Raw genomic sequence first — 14,016 nt, forward strand, 5'->3', positions numbered from 1 at the left:
GTTGAAAAGATGGAACAACACCGTTGAAGATTTTCTTTTGGAGCAATAGATGTATGAATTTTTAATAATATTCTACTGTTAGTATCAAACATGATCGCTTTTTTTACTTAAATCTTCTAATGGCTGAAATTAACAATGTATAGCATTCAAAATATGTTTAAAAAAATAATAAAAAAAAATCCACAAAACCAAAGCCACAAATTCACAATCATAAACAATACTCAAAGCAAGAAAATATTCTATATATATATTGTACTATATATTCTATATATATATAGTACAATATATATCTAATATTATATAATATAATATATAATATTATATATATATATGATCTATTATAAACTAATGAAATGAACATTAGACTCACATGCTCTTATTACTTGTCTAAAACAATATACTTTATTATTACAATCTAGTACTCAAAATTATAGTGTACAATTTCCTAAATAACTTGATTGGAATCAAATTACTCTCCCTAATAAATAACAATTAAATTAATTGGTTTTTTTGAATTTGTGAGTGCTAGTTATATTTCTAAAGTTTAGCAATATGTTTATATATGTTATTGTGATTTTATGCTTACTCTTGAAATAATTGTGATTATTGTTTGTGAATTTTGTGAATAGTTTGTGAGTTTATGGTGTTCATTGATGAATTAATATGTGTATAAATATTGTTGTGAGAATATTGTGAATATGTTGTGATATGGATTTAAAATATTGTGATTATTATTTTTGAATTTTTATTGAATATGTTTAACAAGAAAATTATAAGTTTATGATCTTAATTTAAGTAAAGATTAAAAACATTTAATATACAGATAATATGAAGTTTAATATTTAACATGGAGTAAGTATATATAATATATTCATACTAATTTAGTTAGAATATGCTTATTATTCAAATTATAAATATAGTGTAAATTATGTCTTAATATATATATATATATATAACTTAACTATATATAAAATATAATACTTTTTTCATATAGAAGGAAATCAAAGACGGGGCTGGCCATTGGATCAGTAAATAGCAAGGTGCATTTTTTTGGGGAGGATCGATCCATTTTGTTTTCAAAGTAACGTTCACACATCCTCTATGATTGTGCATGTTACAATTAATAAATATATAAAGGACTGACTAGCTAGCTAGCTTGGTGATCACGTTGTAGTTGCGTACCTTCATTTGTTGCGTTTGTGGCTATGAAGTGGGTCGTACGTATCTTCAAACATCAAGACAGGTGTCCATTAAGTGGTAGCCCCAGCCATACTGCAACAGCTGATAGTCATTGAAAGTCGGAAATATTTATGAACAGTATGTTGTCTATAATATACTATTATAGAACGAGAATATTTATGAACGGTATGTTGTCTTAACGGTGTCCATTAAGTCGGGAATATACTATATACTATAATATAGTATATAATGCAGAATTTAATAAGTAACAAAGAATTATATATTATTGATTTATATATATGGTATAGTATATATACTATATGTTATCATACTATATATATATATATAATATAGTATATATACTACACTATATACTAGACTATAATATAGTATATAATGCAGAATTTATGGAGTAACAAAGAACATCTCGAACAACCAGGTTGTATGAAATAAGAAAATAGGGAGAAGAAGTTGGTATTTTTTTTAACTTTAAAAAAAAACTTATAATGAAGAGAAATATTGTGAGTATCTAGAAAATAATAGGTATATATAACTATTATATTAAGGAATACTAACTATTGAATAAAAATTTACGCCCGACCATGATTTTTTAACATTCAAACTTTAATAATGTATTCCCTCTGTATTTTTTTATATCTGTTAGGAAGGATACGTTTGAACGTTTCAATTATAACGTTCGAACATTAAAGTAAAAGTGCGGGAAATTTCCCGCTCGATTAAGGTGATGATCTAAACGTTCGAACGTTTATACTGTACGTTCGAATGTTAGTAACTGAAAATCACTAGAAAATTATAACGTTCGAACACAAATTTCTGAACGTCTAAACTTTAGAAAATTAGTGCGGGAAATTTCCCGCTCGATTAAGGTGATGATCTAAACGTTCGAACGTTTATACTGTATGTTCGAATGTTAGTAACTGAAAATCACTAAAAAATTATAACGTTCGAATGCAAATTTCTGAACGTCCGAACGTTAGGAAATTAGTGCGGGAAATTTCCCGCTCGATTATGGTAACTCTTTGATGATATGAACGTTCGGCGTGCAAGTTGTACGTTCGAACATTAGTCGGTGAAAATCTATGAACGTTCGAACGACAAATTCCTTAACGTTCGAACATAAAAATAAAAGTGCGAAAAATTTTCCACTAAATTTCATGCCCTATCATACGAAGGGTACGTTCGAACGTTTATATAAAACGTCCGAAAGTTAATAGCAGAAAAATTATCCTATTTACTTACGTTCGAACGTTATATTAAAATTGGGCGGGATAATATAACGTTCGAACGTACAACTTAAATGTTCGAACGTCTGTTCTAATAATTTTAGACTTAATGAATTCACGCACGAGAGGAAGCGGCTCATTTCTGCTTCTCCCGTGCGCGACACAGAGAGAGAGTCTTCTGCAGGAGAGAGAGAGAGAGGGGTTGAGAGAGAGAGGGTTGAGTGAGAGTTGAGTGAGAGAGGGATGTGAGTTAGGGAGAGCAAGAGTTAGAGTGAGAGTCCCATTGAGTTTTGGTACGAAAAAAATATTGAGGTTTTGTCTTTTTTTTTTTAATTTTATGATATTTGTATTGTGTTTTTGTTATATAATAAAAAATAATAAATTAGTGTTGTATTTTTTTTGAAGGATTGGTTGTTTTGGCAAGTTGGAAGTTTTGGATCTGTAAGAGGATATTGTGAGTGCTAGGTATATTTCTAAACTTTAGCAATATGTTTATACATTTTATGATTACTCTTGAAATATTGTGATTATTGTTTGTATAGTTTGTGCATAGTTTGTGAGTTATTATGAATATGTTGTGATATGGATTTGAAATATTGTGATTATTATTTGTATAGTTTGTGAATAGTTTGTGAGTTATTGTGAATATATTGTGATATAGATTTGAAATATTGTGATTATTATTTGTGAATTTTGTTTGAATATGTTAACATGTTTAGAAATATGTTGTCTTTAGGTTTTTTTAATACATGGTTATTGCTTACTCAAATTTAGGAATATGTTTATACATATTGTTATCATTTTATCCTTACTCTTGAAATAATTATGATTATTATTTGTGAATTTTGTGTGAATATATGTTTATATGGTTAGAAATATATTGTGTTTAGTTTTTCGTATTTATGTGAATTTTTTATATAATAATTTTTTTTGTGTTTTTTAAATTTGTTCTTTGACAAGAAAATTATAAATTTAGGATTTTAATTTAAGTAAAGATTAAAAACATTTAATATGAGATTTAATATCTAACATTTAATAAGTATAAATAATATATTCATACTAATTTAGTTAGAATATGATTATTATTCTAATTATAACTATAGTATAAAACTTGCTTTTAAAAAAAAGAAAAAAAAATTATATACTTAACTATATATAAAATATATATATACATACAATAACTACAATTAATAATTACTTATTAAATATAAATAACTCACTCAATTAAAATTATATAATAATATTTGAAATTAAGTATAACAATTAAAATAATACTTTAAGAATGATAATAATTAAAATGTTATAATAACATTTGGAATTAAGTATAACAATTAAAATAACTCTTTAAGAATTATAATAATTAATATTATATTATAACATTTGAAATTAAGTATAACAATTAAAATGATACTTTAAGAATGATAATAATTAAAATGTTATAATAACATTTGGAATTAAGTATAACAATTAAAATAACTCTTTAAGAATTATAATAATTAATATTATATTATATTATAACATTTGAAATTAAATATAACAATTAAAATTATACTTTAAGAATGATAATAATTAAAATTATATTATAACCTTTAAAATATTCTTCAATAAAAAAGTCTTGTACCTACCAAATAAGTAGAGTTGGAATAAATATACTTATTTATTATAAACTAAAGTGTAAGTAAATAAGGATCAAATAAATGCTTATATAAATATTATATACTTATTGTCTATATAAATAAATAACTCACTCAATTAAGTATAACAATTAAGATCATAATTGTGGAATGATAATAATTATAATTATATAATAACCTTTAAAATTATATATAACAATTATATAATAACAACGAGGCAGAATGATCTTGAAGAAATATCTATCAATTTGCTTGACTGTTATAGTCTCTCCAGCCTTGACTACTCTCTTCCGGTCTTGACAATTATTAATTGAGAGTTGTCAAGACTGGAGAGTCTATGACAGTTAAGCAATTAGACTAAAATATAGACATTTCTTTAAGATCATTCTCCCTCACATTTACTCATGATACAAAACTTGTGAATATATTCTTCTATCTCTCTCTAGTTTAACAATATAACATGCAATACTATTTGTTTGACAATCTAGATACAGAGCATGAAGATATTGTTTGTAGTGTCTTTTTTATAGATGCGTGTGACATTGCATAAATAACCTTAGACCCATTTGGAAATTAGTGTACATTTATGTGTCCACTAATTCCTGAATTGTCCAGTGTGGACAAGTTGTGATTATATCATCTGTATTGCACATTTTTGTTACTCCTACTTTCCACGTTTAATATGAAGTTTCGGTATCTTCCTCTACTATTCTTCGGGTATACTGTTCGTAGGGTCACAATCCCTCTATTTGAACATGTATACTTGGAGAACTATGGGGAGGTGTTGCCGAAATTTCTACTAACGTGGAAAGTAGTAGAGTGACGAGATTTGTGTAATATGGATAATATAATCTCGAATGGAATAGGACGAACTACCTTATCAAAAAAGTAACTTCGTATTGGAGCATGACATACATGTGAATTTCCTATGTACGTGTTATTAATAGATAGATGCTTTTAGAAATGGACAAAACTTGGATGCGTCTGGGCGATAGACTTGGAAAGGATTACTTACCTTATGCGTGTGGAGTAAGAACCTTCATTGATTTTGCACAAGCCTCTACTGATAGTCGTGGTTACATTAAGTGTCCATGTCGATGGTGTAAAAATTTGTATGCGATAGGGTTGAATGAAGTGGAAAGTCATATATTTGTGAATGGTATGGATTTGGGGTATACTCGATGGGTACTACATGGTGAGCCGTATAAACAGTCAGCAGATGTATTGGTCGATCATCACAATTATTTACAACACATGGATGATGATTATGAGCAGGATGAGATGGAGGAGATGTTGGGTGACATTGTAGCGGGGATGTTTATGGATGAGGTTGACGACAATGCCTCAAGTGGCAGAGGGACTGATTGTGATAATTTCGCTTCAATGTGGGAAGATGCAAAGCGCGAGCTTTATCCAGGCTGTACAAAACATTCTAAAATGTCGTTTATTGTTTGGTAACTTCACATTAAGTCATTGTGCGGGATGTCGACGAAAGCAATAAACATGATATTGGACTTATTTAACGAGCTGCTTCCCGAAAGGTCTGTATTGCCCAAGAACTTTTATGAAGCGAAACAGTTGAGAAAATGATTAGGATTTGAGTACAAATCCATACATGCATGCAAGAATGATTGTGTTTTGTTCTGGAAGGAGAACGAGGAGAAACAAGCATGTCTTGTATGCAGAGAGTCGAGGTGGAAGGGTAAGAAAAACGTGCCGGTTAAGGTGTTGCGGTATTTTCCCTTGAAACCTAAGTTGCAAAGATTATATGTGTAAGAAAACAGCTCATGATATGAGGTAGCACGAGGAGAAAAGAGTTAAGAATGACGCATATATGAGGCACCCAGCTGATTCACTTGCGTGGCAGTCTTTCGATAATCAATATCCAGAGTTTGAGATAGAAGCTCGGAACGTGTGCTTGTGACTCACAACAGATGGATTCAACCCTTTTGGGAATATGAGTACAAGTTATAGCACTTGGCCCGTAGTATTGATTCCGTACAATCTTCCACCATGGAGGTGCATGAAGGCCCCAAACTTTTTGTTAATTTTACTCATCCCTGGCTCGAGATCACTTGAGAATGACATTGACGTATTCATGCAGCCGTTGATTGAATAGCTGAAAGAGTTATAGGAAACAGGTGCTAGAACTTATGATGCATCCATATCGACATCTTTTCAGATGCATGCTGCGGTAATGTGGACCATAAATGATTTTCCAGCATATGGGAATCTTTCCAGCTGGAGTACGAAAGGGAAGTTAGCGTGTCCGACGTGTAATAAAGAAACTGCTAGTGAGTGGCTAAAATATTATCAGAAGTTGTGTTTCATAGGTCATCGACGTTATCTACTAGCAAATCATGCATGGAGAAGAGAATGTGTTAAGTTTGATGGGAGAGTAGAGGATAGAATTGCACCAAAAGAGTTGTCTGGAGAAGAGATAGTGAAACAACTGCAACATGTTAAAGTGAACAATTTTGGCAAAGGTTGGGGAAAGAACAAGAGAAAACGAGGAGCAACAGAATTGAATTGGACAAAGCGTAGTATTTTTGTTTTGACTTGCCGTATTGGTTGTCCTGCATGTTGCGACATAGTTTGGATGTAATGCACATAGAGAAGCATATTTGTGATAATATACTGGGTACATTAATGAGTATTAACAAAAAGACGAAAGACACGATCAAGACGAGAAAAGATCTTGAGAGAATGGGAATTAAACATAATCTACATTTGCGGGTGGAAGGCAATAGGGTGGTCATGCCACATGAATGTTTTACGATGACCCGGGAGGAGAGGATGGATTTCTGCAAATGGTTGCAAGGTGTGAAGTTGCCAGATGGTTATGCTTCAAATATTGGTAGATGCGTGAGTCCTGATGATTGGAAAATCAGTAGATTGAAAAGTCATGACTGTCACGTATTTTTGCAAAAGTTATTACCTGTGGGAATTCGTGGGAAGATGACATCTAATGTACGTGTCGCCATATCTGAACTCTATATGTTTTTTAAGGATTTGTGCGCTCGGGTAGTAAATCAAGATGTGTTGTCGAAATTGGAAGAAGACATTGCTACTATACTATGTAAATTCGAGCAGATCTTTCCACCATCATTTTTGATGTCATGGTCCATTTAGCAATACATTTACCGCGAGAGGTACTTTTGGGTGGACCAGTGCAGTTCCGCTAGATGTATCCAGTTGAAAGATATTTGGGTCGACTGAAGCGCACTGTTGGGAATAAAGCCAGAGCTGAGGGTTCAATAGTAGATGCCTATATACCCAATGAATGGTTAACATTTTGCTCTCTATATCTTCGTGGTGTTGAGACAAGATTTAATCGTTAAGAGCGAAATGCTGATCTTGCTGCTTTGCCTCCTCGTGAGCTATCAGTGTTTTCTCAGAATGTACGACCCTTGGGTACACAAACAGGTTACGATTTAATTGACAAAGAGTTGGGTAAAGTTCGGTGGTATGTGCTAAATAATTGTCGAGAGATTGATGATTATCTCAGGTATGTCATTCCATGCTTCGAATAATTATAGTTTTCTTAAAATTAACTATAATTGTTGTGCTCAAAATATACTTCTTTTGCAACATGTTATAAAAGTAAGCACATGGACAAACTTAGGACGGAAGGCGTAGAAAATATAGAGGCAAGACACGAGGAAGAATTTCTCGGATGGTTTGAAAAACGTGTATGAACTAAAATTAAATATATTTTATATTTTGAAATTTTTAACTCTGGATAATGAAATAATAAATATATACTATTTCAATTTATAGATTTTGGAACAACGTGCTCGTGATCTTGGATCAATTTCTTCTGAATTGTATGCATTGGCCCGTGGTCCCTCAAATAGAGCACTTTGATACACTGCATGCACGGTTCGAGGTTATAGATTCTATACTCTGGACCGTGAACGTAATAGAAAAACTCAAAATTGTGGTGTGTTGGTCGAGGGGAGTCATGGAACATATGATATTGACTATTATGGTGTCATACGTGATATTATCGGATAGAAATATCTGGGTGGATCTGTAACATATGTCTTTAAATGTGATTGGTGGGATCTAGGCAGTGGTCGGGTTTCGATACATAGGGATAATCACTTTACGAGTGTCAATACTGTATCTAAATGGTACGAAAATGATCCATTTGTATTGGCTTGTCAAGCTACCCAAGTCTATTACTTGATTGATCCAATGAAAAGTGCTGATGAAGATAGTGGAGAGATAACTTGGCGAGTCGTACAAAGATTTGTCCCTCGAAATATATATGAAGCAGGAACTAGTGCAGATTACGAGAATAATGGAGATGAAGATCATGACACTCCGATTGTAGAGGCATACCAGGAAGATGGAGAGGGTATTAACTTATTTGTTGACCTCAGTGCACTCGAGTTGCTCCCCTTGTGTAGAGATGATGTCCCACCCATCCATCTCGACCCGTCTGTATTAAATGATCATTCAATTCAAGTAAGTGAGGAGGAAGAAGAAGAGGAAGAGTCAGAATATGAAGACGAATCAGAATCCGGACAGGAGGTGGATAAGGACAATGAAGAAGAGGTGCATGATGATAATGAAGATGTTATTGATGGAGATTCTGAAACAAGCATAGAAAATTCATCCGAAGATGAAGAATAAAAGTACTAAATATTTAATTCAAATAGGTGACTATAAAATATTTTGAATTTTCATAATTTCTTCTAATTAATTTCTTTTGATATAATTAATTATTTTCAAGAATGCCGCCAAAACGACAACGGAGAAATGTGCCTCCGCCAAATCCAAGTCCTGAACCCATTGAGAACTTCCCACTCGAGGAATCCGTTCCTGAAGATCAAGTTAACACAGAAGAGAACAACAGCCAGTCGACACCTACCAGTAAGGAAATATTGTCGTTGATAATTAATCATGTAGTTGACGCATCTGCACGTCACGGTCGTGGCTATACACGTGACATCTCTCTTGAAAAAAATAGAAGGCAGGGAAAACTGAAGATCACAATTCCTGATAATTCCACTGGAGGAGTGGATGATAGTGCAACAACACTTTCCTCCTATATTGGCACAGTAGTTCGAGCTTATGCTCTATTTTATGTGCGCTCATGGCGAGATGTTCCAAATGAGATTAAGGAGCACATTCGAAGTCGTGTGCTGGTGAGTTTACTTTGAGAGTACATTTTTTTCACCTAGATTAGTATATCATATTTTTGATCTGATTCCCTTGTTAGGATGAATTCGACCTTGACTTTGGCCGTAGCGAGGATTTGAGAACCGTGAATGAGTTGATGACTACACTATTCCGACGTCACAAAGGACGATGTCATGACCACTCCAAGAAGTTTGAGACGTTGGAAGAGGCTGCACAGTCTCCTTTTTAGCAGATGAAGTTAGATGATAGGAGAAAGTGTTGTGATCTTTTCGCATCTCCAGATTATCAGGTATTTTACATTTATATCTTTTAATTATTTACATTCATATTCGTTCTATATATTATATGTATACATATTACAATTAACATTCTTAATATATTTTGTAGCACTTGAGTTCTGCAAATGCACAGAATAAATCCGCTCTGACTGTCCACCATCATGCCGGTTCAAGGTCATTCTACCGTCTTGCTGAAAAAATGGTAATTAACAAATTTTAGATTTCATTTATTTTCCTAATATTCGTTTATTTAAGTATTAACATTATATTTTGAAAATTGCTAATGTCGCTTTGTTAGAAACGTGATGATCCTGAAAACTTTTCCCTCATTCATGTTTATGCTGCTGCTCACACTAATAAGTATAGTGAGTGGATGGATCCTGTCGCTGCAGATAATTATGTAAGTAGTGTTAATTTTGTTAAATAAATTATTTATGTAAATTTTGAATAATTTAGTTTTTATTTCTATTTCTTTTAATACGTTACTAATTATTTATGATCATTACCTTTCAAATTACAAGAAAAAATGATGGAGATGCAGTCGACTTCTGTGGAATCCTCTCCTAGTGACATAGACATATTCAAGCAAGTGCTCAGGCCGTAGTCTAGTATGGCAAGAGGTTTGGGACGATCTATCAAGCATAGATGTTCATCCTCCTCAACCTCATCGACATCACAAATTAATAATCTTACAACAGATTTAGAAGCTGCATGGCGTGAGAATGAGTATATGAGGTCGAGACAGCAAGAGTTAGAGTCTCTCTTAGAACGATAGTCTCATTTAGAGACTCGTTTGCAGGACCAACAGAGAGACCAGGAGGAGAGAATACGCAGTGAAGTGCAAGAGCAAGTGCAACGGGAGATGATGATGCAAATAGAGCGTGTTATGTCGTTGCAACAGAATCGTGGTGGGCGAGGAAAAAAAGAAAAAATAAATTTTTGTAGTGATGGCTAGTTTTAATATCTAATTTTAAAATTAAATAAGACATTGTTAGTTTTTAATTGATAGTATGTAATATGATGAAACAAGTAATATATTTTTAAATTTTATGAAATTAGTATATCTGATCTGTACGTTCGAATGTAAAGTAAAAACGTTCGAACGTGAATACATATTGTGTATTGTAACATTCGAACGTAGGCCTATACGTTCGAACGTTCTGACCCTCAAATGAACAAAACGTTCAAATGAGTCAACGATTAACGTTCCAACAAACCTCCAAACGTACCACTTGCATTCGAACACTCCTTCGTTTACATTTGAAATAACGTCCGAACGTTAACGCTTACGTTTGAACATTAGTCTGTTTACGTCTGAATGGAATTTTGAACGTTTATTCTAATTAACGTTCGGACGCATAAATGTTCGAACGTAAATATGATACGTTCGAACTATATTCAATGAACGTCAACTTCTCTCATTCGAACGCCAATCGGTCGGGTTACCGTTCGAACATTTAATTTGATGTCCAAACGTGACTTTCTGTGACAGTTTTCAACTGTCACAAAAAATGTAACGTTCGAATGTTCTACCAAACCAAACACCTCCAACCGTCACTAAAAAATTTTTTTGTGACGGTTGAACAGTAAACCGTCACCAATTGTTTTCTGTGACGCACTTTAGATGACGGTCGTGGTGACGATTACCAACCGTCACCAAATATCTTTAGTGACGATTTCTTATTTTTTTGTGACAGTTTTCTATGTCACAAAAGACACATTCTGTTGTAGTGGGTTAGACTCAGTCAAAGAATAGTGGAAAATACGACGAAACCATATAAATACAACTACCGTGCCAACACAATTTGAAATGTTCACTTATCGCTCTGAATAATAAACATAAAATAATTAGCCGAACACATAGACTGATAGAAGAAAGGCCTAATCCGCGCCAACTCAATGTAAACCCCAAGCCCATCCACTCCTGTCACTTTAGCAAGTAAGCCTTTTTGAACTGTCTGACCACGTAATCGTTCCCATGCAAGATTACAAAGCGGTTTGGATAGTAAAATAAAATTAGATGATTTTAAATAAAAGTTGAATAAAATATTATTAGAGTATTATTTTTAATATTATTATTTTTTTAGATTTAAAAAATTAAATTTTTTGTTATATTTTATTTAAAAATTTGAAAAAATTATAATAATGAAATGAGATGAAATATTTTCACTATCCAAACAACGCATGCTCATTTCAGAAATCGGACACAATGAGAGTGGAAATCAAAACAGCCATCCGACGACCCACTGCTCATTTCGTCTTTACTGCGCTTCACGGTCACTGTCCCATACAATGCCTCATCCAAGTTTGCCCTCGCTGCAGCACTACGAGATGTTGTCTCTAGGCACTTGCTATGAGAATGCAACATATTGAAGTGATAAAAGCAAATATATTATGGATTGCCAATGATCGATGAACAATAAAGCACTGCAAATATCAAAGTACCAATAGTAGCAGCATGCAGCATCAACATCAATATAAAAGCTACAAAGTTCATAATGATAATCAACAGAAGATATTTTTCGTTATTGTTCCTCTTGTAAAACAAGAGAAAAAACTTTATTAAGAGGAGACAGGGGCTCCATGAGTAGAATCTGCGCACAAGCAAGTGCAAAAGATTCATTCAATCTCATCAAAAATTGTAAAACACGTTCTTGTTAAACATAATAGTTCAACGTTTGTATAGCTCCACAAGAACAAGCAGGAAAAGGTTTGTAATTAGTAAGTTCATCCTAAAGTCCTTTAAGACTAGTAAAATAGTTACTCACAGAAAGAGAACCTTGAGAATGGGAGGAAATAGATTTCTGTAACTGAAAAATTCGAGATCCATTTTTCTAAAAAAATCGTTCCTTAAGATCTTACCAGATCTCATAAGCAGTTGTAATATATAAGATACTAGAAGAAGTTTCAGGAGAAACAAAGTTTATGATCCAAGATATCACCATATTGTTACATCGAAGCCTTGAAAAGAGAATCTATTGAATCCGAAGGTTTAGTAATGGATCCATCAACAAATCCAAGCTTGTTCTTTGCCAAGAGAGTCATAGTCATCAAGCGAGACCAAGGATGATAATTCTCACCGAGAAGAGATTGTGTAACCAAGAGAACACCAGGACTGTCACTAGGATGAAGAAAATAAGGAGAAGTGGCATCCTCGGAGACGGATTTGTGAGATGGCACCATAGAAACAAGAAAAAAATGACGTCTGATACCATGTAAAGTGAACACTAGCAGAGCACAAGAAAGGGTGAAAACCCTAGCAGACCAAGGGTCAAGAGAAAAAGGGAAAGAACCTTCTGGAAGTGAAATGAAAAATATACTTTGTAAAGTGTTAATTACATCCATGTACATTAGCACTATTTATAGAAATATAAGAGGAAATAAAATTACATGTGACTATCATGTGATACAAAGATGCATAAAGTGAGTAAAATAATAGAATAATAAAAAGATGAAAAATAACAAACCTAATTCCTAATAATAGGTTTAGCATAATGGGTCTATATTCAAAGGTAATGATATTCTTATACCTCCTTTACTAATGTTTTTTTTCCTTTTGCTCTTTGAATCTCGATTAAAAATTTCAGAATATGACATTCTTATATAATTTAAAAGAAAATAAATTTAATCAACCAATGTAATTATGTAAATTAATTCAAAATAAATTCTACTATATAAATCTTGAACACCATGTAAATTAATTCAAAATAAATTCAATTTTGCTAATTTTTTAAGACTCTTGTATGCCATGAGATTGAGAATTCAGGGAACTGATAAGTTGTGGCCGATACCCACTAGAAAAGGTACATTCTCCTCTATTCGTTCCTTTTATAAGACCCTCACAAATCCGCAATCCAATCACTTTCTGTGAAAGAGTATTTGGAGAAATAAGACACATCTCAAAGCGATTTTTTGTGCTTGGACAATATTTTGGGCAAGACTTGACTATGGATAACTTATGGAAATACTGGGTGATTGTTGTGAACTAGTGTTGTATGTACAAGAAGAATTGTGAGACTATGGATCATATTCTTTTGAATTGTGAGGTCACCAGAACTTTATGAGATGATGTGTTTAGGAGATTGGAGTTACCTTGGGTTATGTCTACTACTATGGTGAGCACTTGGCCAGCTGGAAGAATCTAGCAAAATTCCACAAATCACAATTATGTGGATGATGGTTCTTATATGCATTCTATGGTGCCTATAGAAGGAATGAAATAATTGGACTAAGGAGCGCTTATTGGAGGAGATTAAGTGTTCTTTGTGAAAACTTTATTTCTTTGGGCAGATGCTGTAGATTTCAATGGCATAGATTTTTATGATTTTTTTTTTTATAAGTATACCCTCTGTGTACTTGGACTATGCCTATTCTTATTAATATAATCTATTATTTATTAAAAAAAAAAGAGAAATGATTCTAACTAAAGATGAGACTTACTGTCAAGAAATCTGTCACCATCTTAATGTGTAATGTAAAATATGTGGTATTTATAAATTTAGAGAATTGTATTGGTAATGAATTTGTTGA

This window comes from Juglans microcarpa x Juglans regia, chromosome 4S (assembly GCF_004785595.1).
Source record: "Juglans microcarpa x Juglans regia isolate MS1-56 chromosome 4S, Jm3101_v1.0, whole genome shotgun sequence".
In the NCBI taxonomy this organism is placed as follows: domain Eukaryota; kingdom Viridiplantae; phylum Streptophyta; class Magnoliopsida; order Fagales; family Juglandaceae; genus Juglans; species Juglans microcarpa x Juglans regia.